The sequence below is a fragment of the Mauremys reevesii genome, linkage group 6 (genome assembly GCF_016161935.1).
Source record: "Mauremys reevesii isolate NIE-2019 linkage group 6, ASM1616193v1, whole genome shotgun sequence".
NCBI classification, from domain to species: Eukaryota; Metazoa; Chordata; order Testudines; family Geoemydidae; genus Mauremys; species Mauremys reevesii.
In genome coordinates this window covers 92,915,333-92,934,965 of record NC_052628.1, presented here as the reverse complement: position 1 = coordinate 92,934,965, position 19,633 = coordinate 92,915,333, and the positions used below count along the sequence as shown (strand labels likewise).

Genomic DNA, 19,633 nt, shown 5'->3' with positions numbered 1-19,633 from the left:
AGTTGTCAGTTGAGGTGATGAGAGGAATGGTTGTAACAGCAGTGACTGAAAAGAGGAAGCAGATAGTTAGAGCAAAAGATTGGGATGTTCATTTTAACCATGTTAAAGTATTTGCAGGTTTTGATTCCTAATTAACAATGTAAAACACATTCCTAGACCTGCTCTTATGAGTTCACATTTCCATCTTTTTGTTCAGTATACATACTAATTTCAGTCAAGATACTGAGTATTTAAAACTTATTAATCATCCTGGAGAAGCTATTTAAATCTGGGCATTATTAAGTCATTCTTTAACATAAGGGTGCACTACATGTCTGGAGTAACTGATGAGTTCTTCCCAGCTCTAATGCTGTCAAATTTCTTTCTGGGGTGATGTTACTGAATTGACTACACATTTTTGTAATAATACAATTCAAATGTGAATTTAATGGGTAATTTTATTAGCAGAAGAGAATCCTTTTGTCTGTAACAAAAATAAATGTCTTCCTTTTGCCAATCCCAATACTTTCTTTCTTTCTTAAAACTGCATGAAGATGTGTGTTTTAACTCACACTCCACTGAAATAAGATTTAAGATACCATACCTATTCAGAGTTATATCATTAGCAATTCAGTAATGCCAGATGAAATAAAAGCCATTGTACGTAATGATGTTATCAGATTTAGAAACCTTTCCTTCAGAAATCTCTTCAAAGTTTGTTAACTTAGCGAAGAAACTCAGAAACTAATCCTAATAATTGGATGTTTTTAAAGACATTTCTCTCCTGAAATAATGGCAAGAACTCAAATCACTAACAGGGACACAAAAGGGAATATGGTACTTTTACAATTTACATCATTTTAAGGTCTTTTATACACAGGAGATGCCTGAGGTTTCTCTACTGTAAAATAAATAGTTATAAAAGATATAAAGTGGAATAGCACACTGCGCTTTTGGTACACTCCATGGGCCCCATTTTTAACACATGCAAATGGGTGCTGCGTTTTAGAAATGCGGGTGCAAATATGAACCAGGAAGCATGCACTCATTTACACAATTCTGTAAACAAAGTGGCAGGAGAGAGAAAATGGATGCAATGGGAAGCCCAATCTATTTGGGGAGAGGTAATAATTTGGGAGGAAGGAAGGGGAAACAATGCATTTCAAAGACAAAGAAGACAGCAGGATTTGATGGTGGGAGACAGATGGTAGAAGAGCCACAACCCTCTGAAGGGAAGAGAAAGAAAGCTCAGAGGAAGAGGAGGGGAAAGAATGGAAGTTAAATGAGTGAGAGATTAGAGCACAAGAGACAGGTGAGTAGACGGAGGAAAGAAATAAAGTTCCTAGAATGCAGGAGAGGAAGAGGTCAGAATGGTGCAAGGAAGAAGGTGCACATTGGTGGCAGAATGCCTAGAGCTGGTCCTGCATGCAACACAACTTTGGGAAATGATGGCAGGCAGTGAGGTAGAAGCCTTTGAGAAGACTTTTTCCTCGAGACCTTGGCCAAAATGCTGGTTCTCCACTCAATAATTACAACAAATGCCAAACAAAAAGCCTTTGGATTTTTAACTTGTTCTATTCAGTGAAAGCTAATACAAACATCCATTCTCACAGTGAGAAATGGAGGAAATTACACCGTTTGAGATATTTACAACCAGATTGACCAAGGCACTGGAAAATATTCTACAGGGGACTGTGGCAGAGCGAGCACCCCAGCGCCCCTTTGTGTCAGGGGTAGGATGGGGTTCCAGCGCCTCACCACTCTAAAGTCCTTATGTTCGCCTCACTGCGGGCGGTCTTTGACGGCCTCTTGGCCTTCCTTCCTACTATCACCCTGGCCCAGCGGGGTAGCGCGGCCTAGTGGCCAGAATCCATATAAACCCCCTTCATGGTTCAGGGGTGGGGGGGGAGGGGGACTCGGGCCCACCCTTTCCACCGAGCCCCGACCCCGGGCCCTGGTAGTGGCAAGCTCCCCTTGCCACTCACTCGGTGGGGATCTGCCCACAACATGCCGAGCGTCAATACAGCTGTAACACCGTTTGTCTCTAGAGTTCCCGTGGGTCACTTCCTACCATGAATACTTGGCCATTTGCGGCGGGGAATCTTTCGGTCTGTTCCTCCCTTGTAGCATCCTCTGGCGGGGTCCCAGGTAGTGCCTCGGCTTGGCTGACTCCCGGATCCTGACTCACAGGCCCTCCCTCTGCAGGAGCTAGTGCCGTGCATCCTTCCCCTCCGGTGGTGAGCCCAGACTGAGCTGATCTGCAGGCTTTTATATCTGTTCTCCAGTTGGAGCATGCCCAGCAGAGCTTCCAGGGCATGGCCTCCTCTACTAGGAAGGAAGGGTTAACCCCTGCTGTACCAGTGCGGGGCCACTCTGCCCCATCACAGGGACACTACTGCATTAGCAGCTGTTGGACTAAGTTATCTAATGCCAATAAGTCTTCTCCATTTCCAGATTCTATTATCATAATCTATGATTCTATAATTTATTACATTGACGACTAAGGTGGTCAGTTGTTCTAAGCATAATGAGAGTAGTGACCAAAAGTTCTTACTATCTGATGACTGCTTGATGGCCTATAGTTTAGTGATTTCCACTCCAGTTACCAGTACACATGAGCCCAAACCACAGAATCCAACACCACAATTGGTGCTAAATTTTACCCTTGTCTCAAGACCAGAGTGGTCATGAAGACAGCGTTCTCACCACTTTGGTTGGTTACTTCAGCTCTGGCCTGTAAAATACATCAGTGGGGCAGCTGCCCCTATAAATACTGCAAAGGAACAACAATCTCCAGGGCTGTCAGCATGACAACTTTCAGGAGCCCTAAACTCACAGGTATTTAAAGGGAAAGAAAAAGAGAACTGAGTTGATGGCTTAGATTCTAAGAAATGCAGATTTCTTAAATTGTGTAATCTGCATTACTTAATAGAGCAGGGAACCAATTAAGAACAGTCCTCTGTTCAATTTAATTAGGCTAACTACAGGTAAGGGAATCATATGGTATAGGGAGGAGCATTAGGTGGAGGTATCTCTCATCTCTGACCCCTCCACTGTGACAGTGTTAAAGATTTCTAGTGCTTGACTTTCACTCTTTTAATGCTAAAAGTAAATGAATCACACTTTACATTAGCAAGACTTTGAAATTGTCAGCTCCAGGCATACTATACCCTGATGCTGGAACGAATGGAAGGGAAGCAATTGATGTATTTTTTTTCCAACTGAACAAGAGACAAGTTATGTCTAAATCTTAATTCCAATTTCTCTGTAAACTTAGCCACACAGATTTATGTAAAATATATCTTTTAAAGTGACCAGAAAAGCAAATTTTATGTCATTTGAACTGCATTCTAGATGTTACATGATAGAATACTGAAAATACCAAGATTCTAAGAAGAAATGCAAAGCTGAAAGCAGCAACATTTTCCTTTCAGTGGTCTTACAAGTTGCATTTTACATAGCTCTAACCTTCTCTCTATTTAATGGACAATTAGAGTTCTCGGACACTCCCATCTCTCCCCATTTGGCTGGTGTAGCTGTACACATCGAAGCTCAGCTGGTGCAATAGAGAAATGGGCAAATCCACGTTGCGGGAGGGGGGGCAGAAAATCATCATATATAAGAAAGAGAACATTCATGAATGCAAAATTTAAAGGAAATCGGGGTGGTGGGGGAGCAGAAATATATAAATCTCTGTAGGTACTTTTAAACTATACAACTTGCACTTGTGCAGGCCAAAGCAAGATGATCATGTTTGGTTATTTAGATAACATAAACTGAGAGAAAATGTTGTGCATCTTTGATATTTATATGGCTCCTGTTACCATAATACCTGACTGTCTCAATCTTTTTAAATGTATTTATCCTCACAACATGCATGTGAGTTTGGATTGTACTAATATCCCCATTTTACAGTTCAGGAACTGAGGCACTAAGTGAGACTAAGTGGCTTGCCCAAGGTCACACAGGAAGCCTGTAGAAAAGAAGGGAGTTGAATCTGGGCCTCCCAAATCCCAGGCTAGCACCCTAACCGCTGGATTATCCTTCCTGTCTGAGTCCACACCACTTTCACATGCACACATATATCAACATTTTTCTCAACACTTGGTCTATTACATTAGTAGCACTGTGTGTAGCTATGACTAATTCAATGAATATGAAAAATCATCATCCAAAAACTAGAATTCACTTCAAATTAGTGATGAGATGTGCCCTCTAAAGACAATGGCTCAGTGCCACAATTATTCCATAGACATCACAGTAGCCTCCACTATTGTTGCTGGAGGTGGAAGTGGGGACAGCATTGAGGAAGGGTCTAGGAAGCTGTACCCTCTCTGGTCCCCACTGTACAACTGTTTTCATACTCACTCAGGCCATCTATGCCAGAAGGGACAGATACTCCTTGTTTTAAAATATCATATTTGGTTTGAATTTTAAATTTTTCATTTCAATATTTTCTATCACTCGGTCTGATTGTTTTCCACAAAAGAAAACATGGACTGTTGTGGGGGCACCAAGAAGTTGTCAGCAGGGAAAGGAAAGTGAAGAATCCTTTATTTTAATTTTATCTGATAGTAGAAAATCGGTTCTCAATACTTCTTTTATTAGAAATGCTGACAGCAGCCTAGATTTCAAGTCCAGAAAGAAACATTATGATCATCTAGTCTGACCACTGGCATACCCAGGCCATAGACCCTCACCCAGGTATTGGTTTTATTTCGCTTTACTGTTATAAGTGGGACAGTAATTGTAAGGGATAGAAGGAGGGCTTTACAAATTGCAGGATCACAAGATGCCGTAGATGGGGAGTCAGGCCATCAATTAGCTCCTCTTTTTTATCCTGCTGGTAAAGAAAGGATGGATTTGACAGTGGGCTTTTTCTTTCTCTTCTAATCCCATTGCTGGAGTACAAAACCCAGGAGTTAAAATATTCCTAGGATACAAGGTCACCCAAAAGCCACTCCCTTTTCTTGTTCTGAAATCAACTTCTCAACTGACACAACCCTGAAGGGTTGTGTTTTGCATAATCATGCGTCTATGGGCCCACTCCTGCTTCCATGTAACTTAATGGAGAAACTCCCAATGATATTAATAGAAGCAAAACTGAGCCCTAAGTGAGGCACGTTTAAGAGCACACAAAAATTCTAGCCATCAACACTATTGGCACTGGTGCAGCCCTCGCTTTTCTACTTCACTTCCTGACCAATATCCACTTTCAAGATTAGGGAAGAGAGGGGTTTTCATTACACAGTATGGGCTTTGGGCTCCCATTAGGCCCTGTCTCTGGGTATGGTCCCCATTTTATACTGAATGATTATCCCACATTACTGAGCAAATTTGATAACTAAAACATACACAATATAGTTAAGCTTGGCTGAATTTGATTTTTATTTTTTTATAATTTTGACAAAAATAAAAAATGCTTGAAAATAAATTTTAAATTTTCAGTCATGAAAAATTATGGGATTATGGGTAGTCAGTCAATTTTATGACAGATATTGAGATTAAAAAAATTAAAGGTTTATAAACTGTTAAACACAAATTGTCAATATCACACTTCAGAATATACAAAATAAATATCTTTAAATCAAACGCTAATAAGTTCTCAAGTATCTTTTGTTTGTTTGTTTTTACTTTGCCTAGCTGTAAAGTTTTTTTTGTTTTTATCATTCATCAGTGGAAATATTTTTCCTTGGTTTGTGTGTGGATTGTGAAATTGACATCTACTGATATTTACCAATACAAATCTACATTAAGGCTTGCAAGGATTAATTTGTGACTGCCCTCACCAGATATAGATTAAAAAAAATTGCACAAATGTATAATAATGACACTACACTTCTTTACACTGATTCCGACATCAGCTCAGAGAGTCAGACACAAAAAAGCGTGCAGGGGGGGAGGGGGGGAAGAGCAGTTTGCTATTAAATCCACTTATTCCTATTTTGTAATGTTCATTAATGCACTCCCTTAAAAGGTTCTGGTCTAACTGTGAAAAATATTTATCATTTTAAAAATGTAGATCCTTGTTTCTTTTAGCTGCACTGCAAGAATCTACCCTAATTCACATTTTGAAGCAGCGCAGGTCAATACTTTTTATATGAAATAAAACTTAGTAGCATAAGATTTATGCCATGACTTAAGCTAATATGTTTTACACACCAACTCAGAATCAGGGTGCACCAATATTCCATACAGATTAAGAATTATCTGAGCCAAACTAAATTTATTAGCTCAAAAGATGAGATTTAGAAGGGAGAGTAACCGACCATATATGAATTCAACCCTGCCAAACAAAGGTCTGAAAAAGATGACTTATTAAAACATATTTAGGCATAAATCTGTCACTAAATTAATCTAGGGTATTCTAAGCAAGAATAAGGATATGTAATCCCCAGGAAAGATATCCAGATGCACATCAACAACATTCAACACTTAGAGGGCAGCTGGTAAACTGGATTGTATTCCTTTTGAAAAGGCACTATGACGCAGTTGTTTATTCAGCAAAACAAACTGCTCCCTGTGTCCGTTAACAAGGCTGGCTTTGTCCAGCACAGACTTCTGCAGTGCTGACTCCTGTTTGGAACCATTTCACACTAATTAGAAATAAGAGAAAAGGCCATGTTCATAAACAGTCCAGCCCAAGCCACTCTTTCTGAAAGTTAACTCTGTTGTAACCCTGCATGAATAACAGCTTTGCACAAACAGTTTAAAGAAATATATTGTTAATAATTGTCATCTTGCTGTGCAAGACACTGGCAAAAACTTTACATAAGAGTACAAAAACAGATGAAATTATGGGTTCTGAAATACTGTGCAATCTTGTTTTCTAAGGCTCTACCCATAACGATCTTGAACTGTTTAACAGCATTGGGAACAAGTAAGAAGTGCAGGGGAGAGAAAGAGTTAGCTAGAAAAAATAAAACTAATTTGGTAATGGATTAAATGAATAAATTATCTCCATATTTCACCTAAGTGTGACTAATTCTATAGGATATTCCACAATCAAAACAAGATATAGGAATCCCAGATGCATTTTCACTTGGAGACTAAAGATGATGTTGAAGGGCATTATTGTATTATATTAAATGTGCAACAATGCATATTGAAATTTTTAAAACTGGACTGGACAACGTTGTAGAAAATGTTCTTTTGGGGAACAACTATTCACCGGTAGAGCCTTTTATGTCTTATCCATTTCTATCTCATTGGATAATACTTACTGGGTATATCTATGCTGCAATTAAAAACCTGCGGCTGGCCCATACCAGCTGACTCGGTCTTGCAGGGGTAAGGCAAAGGGGCTGCTTAATTACAATGTAGTTGTTTGGGCTTGAGCTGGAGCCCAAGCCCGGAGACCCCATGAGGTGCGGAGGGTCCCAGAGCTCAGGTTCCAGCCTGAGCCCAAACAGCTATACAGTAATTAAACAGCCCCTTAGCCCGAGCCCCAGTCACCTGGAATGGGCCAGCTGCAGGTGCCTAACTGCAATGTACACATACAGACTCATGCAAATAGTAGCACTGAAACCAGTGTAGCTTCTTGTGTAAGTGCCATACAACGCAATGTACCCCTATGACATACTTCACCAAATTGGTACAATCCGAAATAATTTAATGGCAGCAGAATTTTACCAGCAGAATTAATACATCTGAAATATTTTATATACACACTATTAGTTATCACAAGGCAGGAGAATCACACACTTTGGACACAAATTTTCTCCCATCCCATATTGATCTGATTTTGTCCCTGATTTTATAATTATACATGTAATGTCTAGATCTCATTGCAAGGACCTGCAGATAGCAACAAGCTGTGCGCTGGAAGAATTTTGAAAGAGGCAGGAGACCCTAATATGATGCATCATATCAGGAAATTACGGGTTATTTCCATAAAGGAAAAATCTCACAGATTATCAGAGACAAGGATAGGAGTTTCTTACAGACTTGAAGCTCACTGCTAAAATATAAGAAAAAAAAGAGACACACAAAAGAAAGACCTGAGAAATATAGAATTTCTGTTTCACTGTAAAATACGTATAAACTTTAACCTCTACTGCAGTAATAAAGTCTGCCAAATAAGTTATAAACAATTAAACCAAAATATAGAACACTGTTTAGCGTTAAGAAGTGATGTCTTTGTCGTCTACAGTACCTGCTTCACCACTTGCCATTGTGACTATCTTTTTCATTACTGTCCATTGGTTTCAAAGGAGAAGGGTCTCATAAAATTGGTGACATGATGACAAAGTAAATGAAATGAGCCTTATGATGCCCCAATATTCACTACTGTCATGTAATTAGGATATGTTTTATACAACGCATGTATTGTGAGGTATCATTCTAAAAGTCTTGATGTGCTAGACATTAATATCTCATTGGATTGTATGTACTACTGTCATATGTGAAGTTAGGCTATGTATGTGTTACTGAAACATGTTGAAAGGTTGAAAACACCCACAAGCAGCATTTCAGATACAACAGTAAAAAGGCCAAACAACGTTAATGGCTTATTGAGGAAATGCACACAAGCACAAGGATTACTCCAGGAACTGTGTACAATAGCAATCTCTCAGAGATAGCACCGCACAATGGGAACTGTTTGACCCAGGTCCCAGCAAAAGAGTTTTTCAGCAAATGGGAAGAAGATATAAAAGGGGAACAATGACATCATGATGGGACCTCACTCTCCCTGCAACAACACATCTGAAAACACCTGAGGAGCAAAGACTGAACAGTGGGAAGTGACGGTCCCAGTCTAGAAGGATCTTTAGCCTGTGTATGGAAACCTAGGAAAGCCAAGGCAACTTGTGCCTTAAGAATCTGCCAGCTCTTTATCACTCAGGATGAGAATTTGCTGACTTATATCCTACCTATCTAGTGCTCTGAGCTCAGTTTACAGTTCTTGTTTATTTACTAAGGTTATCTGCTTTGATCTCTTTGCTATCACTTAAAAATCTATCTTTTGTAGTTAAACTTGTTTTTTTTTTTTTTGCTCTAAAACCAGTTGTGAAATTCATGACGGGGTGGCAAAAAGCTGTGCATATCTTCCTCCACATTGAGAGAGGGAGTGAATTTTATGCGCTTACGCTGTACAGTTTTCTGTGAACTGCAAGACAATACAATTTTAAGTTTACAGTCCAGAGGGGGAGTGCACTTGAGGGCTGAGCAATTCCCTAGCTGTCTTCCCCTGGAGAGATAATTTCAGTGTCTGTGTCTTTCTGCAGCTGGGTGTGTCCCTACCTGTGTTTGTGCTGGGGGGAGGCTTGAGGGCCTGACTCCACAAGACAGTGTAAGGGAGCCCAGGCTGGTGGAACAGGCAGGCTCAGTGGTACCCCAGTACATCAGGTGGCACTCTGGAGTGGGGGTTTAACCATCACAAGCTTAATGGACCCAAGCCTCAGAACTACTTAGATAAATAAGAGATGGATTTGACCCTCAACTAATTAAGTGAGTTGAAATATTTCCATTAACTTTTAAAGAGAATAAGATGGGGCTCATATGGCCAGATTTCCCAAAGAGCTTAGCTCCCATTAAGGCACCACAATGAAACAGTAAGATTTTCAGAAGTGTTCAGGATCCATTGTTCTCATAGATTGTTTCCATTGACTTCAGTGGGTACTGGATCAGTCCCTAACAGACCACCAGAATTTATATGAAAGAGGCTGAGGAGTTGCTCAAAGAGATCAGAAAAGGAAGACATGACAACCTCTCACCAAAAATGAACAGGAACCACACCTTTAATAAGTGCATTCTAAACATCTTTTTGCAGATTAAGTTACATGCTGAAGTTTTAGTAGAAATTATCAACATTAAATAGTCTACAAATTGCATTGACTGTCTATTTGCACTTTTACTTTCAGTCAAGGGAAAAGTAGCAAAACTTTGATATTTCCCTCCTATTTCTAAAAATTGGAATGGTAGGATAAAAGGGATAATAAGACCATTCAAAACTGGTAAAGACCAAACAAGCGCTATGAAAGTTGTATAAAAAGCTACCTGTTAAGTTTAGATCATCATGGTAAATTGATAAATTAAGTAAAAACAATTCTGTCTAAATTCCAATACAAAATATCTTATTTCTTTCCACATTGAAGAGAATTAGAATGCCTGTTTATTAATTTAATAAACATCATTTTCTAGTATAGTCTGACTATTTAATTCCATGTGATTTTTTTTTTTAAGGAAAAGAAGAGAGACAAAAGTCATAGCTGATGTTTGATCACTAATTGTTTTCATGGATTTTATTCTACTGTTACCTGTAATTTGTATACTAACAACCAGAACAATTTCTATTTTTTAATTATTATTTTCACTTTAGAGCTTTTTTTCTTTTTATTTGTGTGTGAAGTCAGTGTAGTTCTTTGTACGTGCAGTTTTATTCCTTCAAAACAATTGTTTCAGCACTGAATGTGTTTGTTTTTTAAAGTCATTTGTTGCAGCTCTGACCTCACCAGCAACCCTATCATAATAAAAAGTACATGCAGTGGAAGAAAAAAATATGATTAAAGAAGAAAAGTCACTGTATGAAACTACCAAGGTCTGAATATGAATAGAAATGAGTAAATAAATGATTCAAAAATAGTTTGACAGTATACATTTAAGATATCCCTAAGGCTCTTATTAACTAGTATGATGACAGCATCACATTTTCTATATTGTTTTGTCTAGTTTGCAATAGAGAGATGGACATATTTCGCAGGACCAGATTTTTAAATGCAGAGTCTTTCAAAAAATCTATGCTTTAGGAGCACAGTTCATGACTTTTTCTGTCTCTGATCAGATGAGTACTGCCATGTAGCTTTCACCATCTTTGGAAGCCTTGACCTGAAAGCAATAGTTCCTAGAATGACATCAAAGGTCAATAAGTTCTTACTGCTAATACTTGTGATATCCTTGAAAGTACTGTTCTTCGATGCTGGTTCCAAAACACTCATGAAAGAAGGTCTCCAAGGGCTCAGAGTGGCCATAGAAAAGTTAAATATTTGATGAATAACCAAAAGGTTTACAGCTTTTAAAAGTCTGGTTACTAATAGTTATAGTCCAGATGTGTGTCCTGCCTCAAGATAAGAAGCCAGTGGAGCTATTCTCTCTCTTGCTCTGTTTCACAAGCCATAAAAGCCGTTTCTCAGCCCTCGTCTATACTTAAATTAGATCAACCTAGCGATATCACTCAGGGCCGTAAAAAATTTGCATACTGAGCACTTTAACTAGGTTGACTTAACCCACAGTGTAGACACAGCTAGATCAATGGAAAAATTCTTCTGTCATGCTAGCTACCACCTCTCTGAGACGTGGATTTAATAAATTGCTGGAAAAAACCCTCCATCAACGTAGGAAGTGTCTACACAACAGTGACATAAGTATAGTGCATCACATTTGTAATGTAGACTTTGCCTCAGTAGTTATAGCAGTAGCAGAGTACTTGGGAAGTGTCCCCACCTTACTCTCAACACACTAACACTTTCTAAAGGTGGCCTTTAGCAATGGCCAATAACAAAACAAACCATGGGCTGAGTTTAATCCTGAGCTCGGTGTTTCTAAGCATTTTCCATCCAAGGCCCCTCATTTCATCCCTCCCCAGTCTCTCCTTTTCAATATAAAGATCCACAAAAACCCTTTAAAACCTGGACTTCAACTACCAGTAATGAGACACACCTGGGAAGGGTGCCGGCGTGAGGTAATGTGAGGCAGCAGGATAGTCCCTTCCCAATCCTAGCACCAGACTACTTTCATAAGCAAATAGGAAAGTCTAAGGAATTATAATTCCGCTTTGTACATATAGTATGTAATGACTTGCATCCTCGGTTCTCACACTGCTTTACAGACATTACACTATACCTCACAACACCCTTGTAAATTAAGTAAGCATTATTATATTCATTTTACAAATAGGGAGATGGATGCAGAGAGAAGCTAAGGCCCAGATCCACAGAGGTACTTAGGCAACAAAGTTTGTGCTTTAGGTGCCAAAGTCCCAATTTTGGCTTCATTGCAATCCACAAAATTCTTGGTGAACTCAAGAGACACTTAACTCACTCAGCACCTAAGTTTTCAGGAAAAAATTTCCCTAGGCACCCATGTTTTGCCTTTAAAAATGAGCATTGCTGTCTGCATCTGGGCATCCAGATACCTATCTCCCACCTAGGCCCCAGAGTGATTAACAAACCCAGGCAAGATAGGCATTCAGTTGCTGATGTTGCATGTGGGGCCCAACCTGGTGGGTGTGCTCAGAGGCCTCTTACTGGATTGGGTCCCATTCAAATATCCAGGTGATGGTGGTAGTGGTACCACCTTATAACTTTTAGCCCAGTATTTAGAGAACAACCCTGAGACATGGAAGACCCTAGTTCCAGTCCTCTCCTCTGCTCTGCCAGGGAGAGGGGTATAGAACCTGGGTCTCCTACATCCCAGGGAACTGCTCTAACCATTGGGCTGAAAGTTACAAGGTGGGCAGTGACACCACCACTTCTTCCTTAGGCTGTTTTGTGTGATCTAAGGTAGGTGTCTAACTCATTTCCTCAAAAATCACCTTAGGCGCCTAAGTCGCCTGACTCCAGGAGGCTGATTCCTGTTCATGGATCACTAAGAGGAGATAGGTGCCTCTCTCCAACCCAGCCATAGATGCCTCTCTCAGAGAGGTCAGTGCCCAGCACTTCTCATTGGCTACCTTAGATGGCTCCCTGCCTAGCATGCTGGTCTACGTGGATCACATTTGTAGGAACCTACCCCTCCCATTCATTGTACAAGGAGCCTAAGCACCTAACTCAGCTTTGTGGATTGCAGTGTAGTTCCTATATTTTTTCTAGGCCCCTAGAAGTTAGGCATTGTGATTCTCAGTGTTGCAATGTGACTTGACCAAGTATCAAGGCAATGGCATAGTTAAAAACAGAATCCACAATGCTTCCAGTCCTGTTCTGACCACTAAAGATGACTTCCTCTGTAGTTCCTACAGAACCTGGGGAAGATGTGATGATGCATTTGCCAATAAGTTCTTATTCTTTAATTGTTTTTTGCTTTATTCTTTAATGTTAAGTATCTTTGACTTAACAACAACTTTTGTATTTTAAAGTTAGGGAACAAATATATTTTCCCATTAAGAGGTGCGGGAGAGATGAAGCCACTCTCCTGATTCTTCTATATTTTTAATATAAGGCATCAATCAGTTCCACTCCCTGAAGTGGAAAATAAGGCCCCAGTTCAGCAAAGAACTTCAGCATCTGCCAAACTTTAAGCACTTGAGTTTTTCCATTGACTAAATTTGGACCTAAATGCACCAGTTTTTTGATAATTTCCAAGTTCTTGGAATCTAGTGGTCTCATCCAAATTGTAAGCTGCCAGTTCACAGCACACAAATGGGTAGAGTTGGAATTTTATCATGGGACTGGCTTTTTCTATTGATTATTAAAGTAATCAGGAAGTCTTATTATAGAAAAATCGTGTATAAATACAGATCAATTACATTTCTCCTATCAAATGCACTCCCTGATCTAATTATTTTCATCCTTTTCCAGTACATTAGTTCATTATATCAATGAAAATCCAGTTTCTGACATGAAAATTGTTTTAAGACCACTATTTCTCATTCTTTGTTAACTGAATACATTTTACTCAGAATAAAAGTTGTAGAAAAAAATCCTTTGTTGGTGCTTTTGAACTCACTAGTTGTGGACTACAAAGAGTCCAGCGCTCTGCCTCTCACCACCATAGAACAGAAGCGCTGCCTTTTCTTTGGATCTTGATATACTGAATACGTTACTGAGCGCCTATAAAAAGGTTTGTGAATCTTGTCGGAAATCAGAGGTGAAAATGACAGTTCAAATGTCTGGTCTGGGTTTGAGAGATCTGTGGTAATGTATTCTTACTAATAACAGATGCTGACAAAAAAAAGCAGCAAAGCCATGTACAAGACTCACGTTACTCTCTCTCTCTCTCTCTCTCTGCTCCTGCCCTGTCCCTGGGCTGTCAAACCCATATCATTCTCTGAAAGGTAAAGGGATTCCATGTTGGTTAACAACCCATTTGGTGAGAAGGTGGGTGAGGTAATATTTTTTATTGGACCAACTTCTGTTGGTGGGAGAGCTCTTCTTCAAGTCTTACTTTGGACCCCAATATAATTTTCTGCAAGGGGAAAGATAAATATTGTTAGTTGTTAACACAGTTAACATTAACACCTCAAACTACTGCTGCTTTTAGACCTAAAGATCTCTTGTGTGTCTTGAAAGCTTGTCTCTCTAAACAGCAGAAGTTGGCCCAATAAAAGATATTACTTCACTCACCTTGTCTGTCTAATATTCTGGGACTGACATGGCTATAACTACACTTGCCACAACCCATTTGGTATCTTTCTTTTTTTATATTATTCTTAAAATCCATATGATGCTTTCCATCTACAAACAATGAGTCAAATTCACTGCTCGCCTAGAGCATGTGCCGTCATATGGATGTCAATGAAACTACACAGAGTTTAAGTCAATGCAAATCTTTGCCCATTTAGTAATCCATAGCCTGAATGTTTATGGAATATTTAATTGGAAATAAAAATAAAAGGTGTTCCTGTTAGTACGGTTGTTAGCAACAACTAACAATGTACAATGTTTATCTTTTCCCTTGCAGAAAATTGTCAGGAGGAAGAGATGGAATATCCCCAGGGGAAAAAAAAAGTTTGTTCTGTTAGTACCACTGCAGGTTTATCTCCCCCAAAATTAAATGTGTCTCATGAACTAGAACTGGTTGAAATTTCTGTTGTAAAATTGGATTTTTGACAAAACAGATACTGTGGAAAGTGTATGCTTTCCTTCAAAGATGTACACTTTTTGTAAAACCTGAAAACCCAAGAAGTTTTCATTTGACTTTCTTTTCATTTTTGTTAAAATTTTCTGCAAAAAATTAATTGTTTCCTAACCACTCCATTATGGACTCACTTTTTACCTTGATTATATGTACAAAAGTTCTTGTGGTGGACTAACACAAGAAAGTATTTTTTCATGCAATGCACTGTCAGCCTCTGGAACTCCTTGCCAGAAGATGTTGTGAAAGGCAATGTTATAATGGGGGAGCTAGATAGATTCATGGAAGATAGGTCCATCAATGGCATTGGTTCTCAAACTTTTGTACTGGTGACCCCTTTCACAAAGAAAGCCTCTGAGTGCGACCCCCCCTTATAAATTAAAAACCTGTTTTTATATATTGAACACCATTATAAATGCTGGAGGCAAAGTGGGGTTTGGGGTGGAGGCTGACAGCTTGCAACCCCCCATTTAATAACCTTGCGACCCCCTGTGGGGTCCTGACCCACAGTTTGAGAACCCCTGATCAACGGCTATTAGCCAGGATGGGCAGGAATGGTGTCCCTAGCCTCTGTTTGCCAGAAGCTGGGATTGGGTAACAGGGCATGGATCACTCGATGATAACCTGTCTGTTCATTCCTTTTGGGGCACCTTGCATTGGTCACTGCCAGAGGACAGGATACTGGGCTTGATGGATCTTTGGTCTGACCCAGTATGGCTGTTCTTATGACTTATATGGTCTGTTTAACCCACATATGGCAAAAGAACAGGGACTGTTCAAAGGAGCAGTACTGGGAAGTCTGCACCTACTGTGAAAATACTTATTGTTCAAGGAATAGTCATGGTAATAAGTGGTAAATGATCTACTGAAATTCCAAATCCATTAAAGAATAATGGGACAAGACAACTCACCAGCTCTCACTTTAATCATAGGACTGGAAGGGACCTTGAGAGGTCATCTAGTCCAGTTCCCTGCACTCAAGGCAGGACTAAGTATTATATAGACCATCCCTGACAGGTGTTTGTCCAGCCTGCTCTTAAAAATTCCCAGTGATGGAGATTCCACAACCTACTTAGGCAATTTATTCCAGTGCTTAACCACCTTGACAGTTAGAAAGTTTTTCCTAATGTCCAATCTAAACCTTCCTTTCTGCAATTTAAGTCCATTGCTTCTTGTCCTATCCTCAGAGGTTAAGAACAACAATTTTTCTCCCTTCTCCTTGTAACAACGTTTTACATACTTGAAAAAACTGTCATGTCTCCTCTCAGTCTTAACTTTTCCAGACTAAACAAACCCATTTTTTTCCAATCTTCGCTCATAGGTCATGTTTGCTAGACCTTTAATTATTTTGTTGCTCTTCTCTGGACTTTCTCCAATTTATCCACATCTTTTCTGAAAAATGGCCCACAGAACTGGACACAATACTCCAGCTGAGGCCTAATCAGAGCGGAGTAGAGCGGAAGAATTACTTCTTGTGTCTTGCTTACAGTATTCCTGCTAATACATCCCAGAATGATGTTCACTTTTTTTCAAACAGTGTTACACTGTTGAGTCATATTTAGCTTGTGGTCCACTATGACCCCCAGATCCCTTTCTGTAGTACTCCTTCCTAGGCAGTCATTTACCAATTTTGCATGAGTGCAACTGATTGTTCCTTCCTAAGTGGAATACTTGGCATTTGTCTTTATTGAATTTCATCCTATTTACTTCAGACTATTTCTCCAGTTTGTCCATTTTGAATTATAATCCTATCCTTCGAAGCTCTTGAACCCCTCCCAACTTGGTATGGTCCACAAACTTTATAATGCCATTATCTAAACAAGTGGTCTCCAAGCTTTTTACTCACAAGATCACTTTTTGAATTTAAGTGCAACCCAGGATCTACCCAACTCCTTCCCCAAATCCCCACCCTGCTCACTCTATCCCGTCCCACCCCCATGACTCACTGTCCCCCACCCTCACTCACTTTCACTGGACTGGGATAGGGGGTTGGGTTTTCAAAGGGGTTGCAGACTCTGGGCTGGGGCCAAGGGGTCCACAGTGTGGGAGGGGGCTCCGGGATGAGCCTAGGGCAGAGGGTTGGGGTGCAGGAAGGCGTGTTCTGGGAGGGAGTTTGAGTGCAAGAGGGGGCTCTGGGCAGAGGCAGAGTGTTGGGATGTAGGACGGGGTATGAGATACTGACTGGGAGAGGGCTCAGGGCTGGGGCATGGGGTTTGGGGTGCAGGAGGTTGGTAGGGGGTGCTGGCTCCGGGAGGGGGCTCAGTGCTGGGGGTTGGGGTGCGGGCTCCCACCGGGCTGCACTTACCTCGGGTGGCTTCCGGTTGGCAGTGCAGCACGGCTACGGCAGGCTCCCTGCTTGTCGCAGCCCCAGGGAGCTAGGAGCAGCACGCAGAGTCACATGCCCCTCCCTCCGGACTTTTAATGACTGGAGATCATGATCACCTGGCAGAGGCTCCAGGATTGACCAGTCGATCGCAATCTATGGGTTGGTGACCACTGATCTAAACCATTGATGAAGATATTGAACAGAACAGAACCCATACTTATCCCTGCAGGATCCCAGTGGTTATGCCCTTCCAGCATGACTGTGAACCACTGATATCTACTCTTTGGGAACAGTTTTACATTCAGTTATGCACCCATCTTATAGTAGCTACATCTAGGTTGTATTTCCCTAGTTTGTATATGAGAAGGTCATGCCACACAATATTAAGAGCTTTACTAAAGTCAAGATATACCATGTCTACTGCTCCCCCCACCCCATCCACAAGGCTTGTTACCCTGTCAAAGAAGCTATCAGGTTGGTTTGACACAAATTTGTTCCTGACAAATCCATGCTGACTGTTATTTATCACCTTATTATCTTCTAGATTTCTGCAAACTGATTGCTTAATTATTTGGTCCATTATCTGTCTGGGTACAGAAGTTAAGCTGACTAGTCTTTAATTCCCTGGGTTATCTTTATTCCTCTTTTTATAGATAGGCATGATATTTGCCCTTTTCCAGTGTTCTGAAATCTCTCCCATCTTCCATGACTTTTCAAAGAAAAATCACTAATGGCTCAGATATCTCCTCAGCCAGCTCCTTGAGTATTCTAGGATGAATTTCATCAGGTCCTGGCGACTTGAAGACATCTAACTTGTCCAAGTAATTTTTAACTTGTTCTTTCCCTATTTTAGCATCTGATCCTACCTCATTTTCACCGGCATTCACTGTGTTAGATGTTCAATCACTACCAATCTTCTTGGTGAACAAGAACATAAGAATGGCCATACTGGGTCAGATCAAAGGTCCGTCCAGCCCAGTATCCTGTCTACCAACAGTAACCAATGCCAGGTGCCCCAGAGGGAGTGAACCTAACAGGTAATGATCAAGTGATCTCTCTCCTGCCATCCGTCTCCACCCTCTGACAAGCAGAGGCTAGGGACACCATTCCTTACACATACTGGCTAATAGCCATTAATTGGCTTTACTTTTATGTCTCTAGCTAGTTTGATCTTGCCCCTTTCTTCAGAAGTTCCCTCAATACAGTCAATGTGGGTACTGTATACGATCGCATTTACAGATGGGCCCAAATTGAAAAGTTCAGTTCTGAATCAGAACTTCCTCAAATTTGGGTAGAATTCAGTTGCAAGGTTTTGGTCTGCCTTATAATGGACATAGGCTAAAAATCACTAAGTCTGAAAGTGTTATTGATTACTACTTACTGTATGTACGCCCTTCACTATTATTATTGCAGTAGTGCCTAGAAACCCCAGTCACAGACCAGGACCCTATTTGTGTAGGCACGGTACAAACATTGAACAAAAAATCCCTAGAGTGTTGAGTGCAAGCTCCTCAGACCTACAGAAGACCAGCAATGACAGTAGCCCTCATTCCAGTAATCTTACAGTGAAAGTGACATATACAAATTAGACAACCCAGAGAAACCCAGAGAGAGGTTATGAAAGAGACCCCTTACATTTTCTCCCAGACAATGAGAGACTCATCCATGCCCAGTTATTTCTGGGTGGCTTATACGCAGGCCCCAGTTTTTTATTTTGTGACACTGGGACCCTGACCTTTGTGGCCCTTCTTAAGTCTTTTCTGATGTGGGATCAAAAGAAAAATTATATGCCCCAGTGCAAGAATAACTTCTTCCCAGAGACAACTCAAAGGAAAAAATGCTAAGCGGTACTTTCTTACTTCGGGGCCATCTGCATAGCGGTTTTTGAGGAGTCCTTCTGGCTGGACAGCTAACTTAGGCTCACTGTGTCAGACTTACTCTTACAGTGAGCTGCACTCCCTGTAGGGTCAGAATGGAGATCTCCTGGATGGGAGTTCCACCTCTGGCTTCAGGAGTCACTCCAGCAGTCTCCTGCTCAGGCTGATTTCTTCCCCCAGTTGACAGCAATTTTCTGCTTTTTAAAGGCCGTCTCTCTACCATACATGATTGATGGGGCCAGAGGGGTGGGGCTAGCCCCCCACACAGGGCCTTTCTGGTGCCTTCTTCATCAGTGTGGGGTCTATATTTTTGTGATGGGATTTATAAACTAGAGATTAAATCATTAGTATGAACAATTATCCACATTTTCACAAATTTTGACTTGCCTTTTGCATCCCTTTTTATTTGCTTTTCCGTTAAACCTGTTACAGGTATTGCAGAATATCAGTCCTTTATCTGAATTCCCATCACCACATGCAAACAAAAGGTATCTGCAAGAAAATACATTTTGTCATGGACTCCCTGTTCATAGCATTTGTCATTCACTCAAGTATTAGCAATGATTCCATCTGATATAGATGTCTTCAATCACACACCACAAAGACAATGAATAGTAAAAGACAGTCAAATGAAATGGTTTGTGAACTCAAACTGAGATGT

General features: G+C 40.5%; 1 long non-coding RNA gene across 9 annotated transcripts in view; it reads left to right on the top strand.

Annotated features, from left to right (window-relative positions):
- The window catches only part of LOC120407442, a 93,476-nt gene that overhangs the window by 24,749 nt on the left and 49,094 nt on the right, over positions 1–19,633 (top strand). For 4 of the 9 annotated variants that reach the window (XR_005599974.1, XR_005599972.1, XR_005599973.1 and 1 more), the window contains exon 3: positions 10,409–10,519. The exons of 1 other annotated variant lie outside the window; for it this stretch is intronic. This is a non-coding gene — a long non-coding RNA (uncharacterized LOC120407442). Of the gene's footprint in view, positions 1–10,408; positions 10,520–14,595; positions 14,709–19,633 lie in introns of those variants that run through there. 4 more of the 9 variants (XR_005599969.1, XR_005599968.1, XR_005599975.1 and 1 more) reach the window with 2 other exon arrangements.